This window comes from Melanostigma gelatinosum (genome assembly GCF_949748355.1).
Source record: "Melanostigma gelatinosum genome assembly, chromosome: 23".
Taxonomy (NCBI): domain Eukaryota; kingdom Metazoa; phylum Chordata; class Actinopteri; order Perciformes; family Zoarcidae; genus Melanostigma; species Melanostigma gelatinosum.
The window spans coordinates 3,355,971-3,361,775 of record NC_136656.1 but is presented as its reverse complement, the minus strand read 5'-3'; positions in this window follow the sequence as shown (position 1 = coordinate 3,361,775).

The following is a 5,805-nucleotide window of genomic DNA, read 5'->3' as shown; positions in this document are numbered from 1 at the left end:
GGCGTCCACTCTCTTTTCTGTGTACCTTTCTGTTTCTGAGAGCGCTCCTCTCTCGCTCTCTCTCTCTTTCCCTCTCTCGCTTTCTCTCTCTCTCTCTGCTGGCTGCCTATACAAGTCACCCTCAGTGTGTGTGTGTGTGTGTGTGTGGATGTGGATGCGTGCGTAAAGCGTTTGTGTGTGCGTTGAGCCAGAGGCACCAATGACTGTTTATGTAGCGCGGAGGCAACTGGAAGGCGAATAGGCGGCCAAGGGCTCCCGTCGCCCCCCTCCAACCCCACCCCACTCCCAGCGTCGGCTAGAGTGACTCCCCTCTCTTTCCCCTCCTCCTCCTCCTCCCCCCCTCCATCCCTCCCCTCTGCTCCACCTCTTTCAGCTCCTGGAGGACCCCCCCCTCTCTCTTTCTCTCCCCGCCTCTCTTCAGAAGGAGGGGTGGTGTAAAGTAAGCGGCAAGCGGCGCGAGAGGAGAGGAGGCTTGGAGCGTGCTGAGAGAGAGAGAGAGAGAGAGAGAGAGAGCGAGAGAGAGAGAGAGAGAGAGAGCGCGCGCAACGGGGCTTTGCAGTTACTTTTGTGACTTCTGTCTCCGTGCAGGACGTGCGCACTCTTGAACTAATCACCTGCGGCCAGTAAAGTCACTTGACTCAATTAGAATCAACAACAAATTCCATCGTAAAAAAAAAGTTACCGCTGTAAAAGGATCACTCCAGATTTGCCAGGGACGCGATGCGCCTTTACGCACGGAGTTTTGCGCATATGTTTATAAGCTGCGTGTCCAGTTAAATATCTCACGTGTTTTCTTCCGTGCTTGTTCCCGGTGCATCATGGGACACGAACCGCGGACCTCTGGACCGAAACTTAACATTTGATTGCAAAGTGATTCTGTGAGAAATGGCTAAAATCAGTCTGAAGGAGTGGAAATGTTGGTCTCAGTTTAAAGTTGATTCATAACCTTTCAGTGGTCATTTCATTTACAGACTATCACCGTATTCTATCCATATTTTACTCTTAAGCACACGGAGAGAGCGAGACAGAGCAGCGTCCTGCTCATTCAGTTTCATTTTATTTTCTTTCTCTCTTTCCTTCCATCCTTCTTCCCTCCCTCCCTTCTTACTTTCTCCCAGATGTCTCCTCCTCCGCTCACCTTTACATTGTGTCCTCTCTATATTTATATTTGTATATAAAAAGCATAAATTCCCTTTGGATGTTCTCTCATCAGTGGGTTCACATCATCCCATCACCCACCTCTCTCCTCTGTTTCCCACCTCTCTCCTCTGTCTACTTCCTCCTGAATCAAAAAATGACTGAAACTCTTACGACCTGCGAGCCGAAAGGTCGCCGGTTTGGACCCCCAGCTCCCGTCCCCGTCCTTGCCTGTCCCTCTCCTTCCGAAGAAACTATCGGATCAATCAGGCGCTGGGAGAAGTCGGCGCTGTCCTCGGCACGCTGCTGCGCCGCCTCCATTCCAAAGAATATGACTGGCTTCAATTAGGTCCTCTGACTGTGATCAGGGGTATTACCGGCTGTTATGTTACACAGAGGCAGGCGGAGACCCTGACCCCAGATAAAGCACACACACACACACACACACACACACACACACACACACACCTGCGAAAGGTCATTCAGACATGTTGTTTTTTTCCTTCTTTTCATTTTTAAATCGACTCTTTTGTCACTCACCCACGCACCCATCTCACCCGTCTCACCCATCTCACCCATCTCCTCAGCACCTCTATCTTTCTCCTTCCCCTTCACCCTTGTCCTCCTGTCTCTCTTCCTTTCCTCCATTTATTCCCTCAATTCTTTCTCTCTCCTTCTCTTCTTTTCAGCGTGCCGTACTCGTTCTCTGACAGCGGCCCGATGCTGCCGCCTAGCGGAGCAGACACATGGCAGCCGGCCAGAAAGAGGAGAGGCGAGGAGAGAGGGACGTTTGTAGGACAGAATAGACAGCATTGTTTTTAATTACACCTTTGTTTGAGTTAATGGTGTACACACACACACACACACACACACACACACACACACCGATACATCTTGAATCAGAGGAAGGTTATGATGAGTGCATCACCTTTTTAGATTTGTATTGCTGCTTGTTTGTGGCTTTTCAAGGCTGTTGTCATTCGTGAGAAAGTGGTTTGTTGACTCTGAAAACATGAAAAACATACTTTTGAAGAGACATTTAATCGCTGATCCGAGGCTTCTGATCATATCGCACAATCTTCTTCAGGAGATTGCTGGAGTTGTAGATGTTTAAATTCACATTCCTTTGAGCAATTTAAGGAAGATAATTGGGATTTAAACTTCATTTTTGACATCCTGATTCTAATAATTGAATGATATCCTACTTCTGTTATTAGTTTATACTCTAAGTGGCTGTTGATGCGTCTGTTTTGTTCAAACAATGTTCAGCGTTTATCACAGAAAATGAATCGTGCTCAAAACCAAACACTCACACATTCATGTTTTAATGCTGTAAATTAATTCAAAACAAATACTATTGGTGCTTTTTTTGTGGTACTTTTTAACCCCCATCATGTAATATGGCAACAATAAGCTGTGAGTAGTTTAAGTACATTTAAAAAAAGAAATAAAAAAGTATTAAAACTCTAAAGCTGAACTCAAACGCTAAAATGCGTAAAGAAAGACGAACAATAAATAAGCACAGACGGTTTTTTTTTCATTCATATAACAAGCAGAGAAAAACAAACATTAAAGCTATCTTAAAACGCAGAAACATAATATATTCATAACCCTGGTGAATGAAAGATACCCATAATCTGTACATACATGAAGCTCACGTACCATCCTCCACATTCAGCCTGTTCACAACCAGAGGCACCGATTATGCAAACGGTTACTTCAGATGAGCGAAGGAAGGTGGAGGAACCGTTCAGCGTTCATGGAAGTGTTCACAAAGTTCATGTGGCGTTGGTATGAAGGGCTGAAGTTTGTCGTTACACTTTGTTTGTTTGCAGTATTATCCCAAGAGTTTCACAATAAAAGCCTCACATTTCAGCTTTCGGCCAACAGGTTGCAAAAATCCGCTGAATCCGAGCTCGGTGACTGTAGGTGAGGCGGTGAGCGTGTCAGCACCATGGATAGCGTCGTAGCGCTGCACACACACACAGGCTGTTTACATCGCGTCTCAGTCGAGGAATGTAACTTACATTTACTCTGACACTCTACTGAAGTACAAGTCTGTTTTCATCTTATGATACTTTATACTTCTACTCCACTACATCTCAGAGGCAAATACTACACGATGATATGCAGTAGATCAATTAACTACCATCAGCTCATCCTTTACCAGCTGCAGTAATGCTGATGCTTCTCTAATATACATTCAGTGTGATTTTGAATGCAGGGCTGTTACTTGAATCATTTGTTTCTCTGTTGTAATAATACTTTTACTGAAGTGGAACAGACCACTGTCTTCTCTTCATATTCCTCAATGAAGAGTAAAACCGGAGCTCAGCAGTTTGTAAAGACTGCACGTTCTCTTTCCTTTTATTTCCACTGCGGTGTTATTTTGGTGGACAAACCATGTTTCTAAAGTCGGCTTCTATTTGTTGTTGAGGCGCCGATCGGCACCGATCGGCACCGATCAGTCGTGTGTCTAGAGATGAGTCTCAGAGTTCAGCAGGAGAGTTGATGATGCAGGAGGAAGCAGCTCAGATTGAACAGATTGCGGCGAGGCGTTCAAAGCTGCTGCAGCTGTTCGTACACACACAACCAAACGGCTGCCCTCCTAAAAAGCAGCCTCCACTGGAGCTTTAGGTGACCTCATCCATTCCATTACCGGGTCTCGACCTCGTGGATAATGTGTCAGACTTCCACTGTTCCCGCTCCAGGTCAGGAACGGGAAGATTTGCCGGTGCTTAGCCCATTAAAGCCGTTGTGTGTGGAAGTTAGATAATTACTGCGTGTGTGTGTGTGTGTGTGTGTGCGCACGCTTCTTTGTATAAGCAAAGAAGCTTTATCTTTACATTCCACAGCGATGTCCATTTAAGCTTTTAACACTTCACCTAAACACACACACACACACACACACACACACTTACCTCAGCTAGCGCGAGTGCAGACAGTCAGTGGCGGAAAGAAACGTGTGTGTGTGTGTGTGTGTGTGTGTGTGTGTGTGATGGTTGTGAGTTTTGCTCATGAACATATTTTCAATTTCTTCTGACCCTGGAACAACCTTTCACAGCTGAGGTGTTTAGCTTAGGCTTTAGAGGGCTTAGTGGGACACACACACACACACACATACACACACGCACACACACCACAGGAAAGAAGAAGGAATGAGAGCGAGAAGTTAGTTTGGTTTTATTCTGTCAGACATAGAGACGCTCATACGTCATTTTTTGCAAGTCTAAGTCAAGTCTCAAGTCTTTGAGCTGGAGTCCAAGTCAAGTCAAGTCTTTGAGCTAGAGTCCAAGTCAAGTCAAGTCTTTGAGCTAGAGTCTAAGTCAAGTCTTTGAGCTAGAGTCTAAGTCAAGTCTCAAGTCTTTGAGCTAGAGTTTAAGTCAAGTCTCAAGTCTTTGAGCTAGAGTCTAAGTCAAGTCAAGTCTTTGAGCTGGAGTCCAAGTCAAGTCTCAAGTCTTTGAGCTAGAGTCCAAGTCAAGTCAAGTCTTTGAGCTAGAGTCTAAGTCAAGTCTTTGAGCTAGAGTCTAAGTCAAGTCTTTGAGCTAGAGTCTAAGTCAAGTCTCAAGTCTTTGAGCTAGAGTCTAAGTCAAGTCTCAAGTCTTTGAGCTAGAGTCTAAGTCAAGTCTTTGAGCTAGAGTCTAAGTCAAGTCAAGTCTTTGAGCTAGAGTCTAAGTCAAGTCTTTGAGCTAGAGTCTAAGTCAAGTCTCAAGTCTTTGAGCTAGAGTTTAAGTCAAGTCTCAAGTCTTTGAGCTAGAGTCTAAGTCAAGTCAAGCCTTTGAGCTGGAGTCCAAGTCAAGTCTCAAGTCTTTGAGCTAGAGTCTAAGTCAAGTCTCAAGTCTTTGAGCTAGAGTTTAAGTCAAGTCTCAAGTCTTTGAGCTAGAGTCTAAGTCAAGTCAAGTCTTTGAGCTGGAGTCCAAGTCAAGTCTCAAGTCTTTGAGCTAGAGTCCAAGTCAAGTCAAGTCTTTGAGCTAGAGTCTAAGTCAAGTCAAGTCTTTGAGCTGGAGTCCAAGTCAAGTCTCAAGTCTTTGAGCTAGAGTCTAAGTCAAGTCAAGTCTTTGAGCTAGAGTCCAAGTCAAGTCTTTGAGCTAGAGTCTAAGTCAAGTCTTTGAGCTAGAGTCTAAGTCAAGTCAAGTCTTTGAGCTAGAGTCTAAGTCAAGTCTTTGAGCTAGAGTCTAAGTCAAGTCAAGTCTTTGAGCTAGAGTCTAAGTCAAGTCTTTGAGCTAGAGTCTAAGTCAAGTCTCAAGTCTTTGAGCTAAAGTCCAAGTCAAGTCTTTTACATCATCGATTTTACATAATGAGTTATACTATTGATTCTTTAAATATATATGAAAGCTAATAGTTTGGTGCTTGAGTAAGGTTTTGAATGCAGGACGTGTAACTTGTGATGGAGTATTCGTCCTCTGTGGTGATGATAAGATCTCAGTCTGCGTACACCAGATAATCAGGACTTAATAATAATCAGCAACCGGCGCTGACACGGGAATGTAAGAGAATCTCTCATCCAGCGAGCGGCCCGAGAGAGTTGCACAACAGATCAATGAAGAGAGTAACATGTGATTCCAGGTCTTCATTGAAAACACAAGACAAACAAACAACAGTGACCTGAGGACAAAATCAAAAATACAGAAAACAATAAAAAGAATAAATAGCGTGAAATTCAATAAA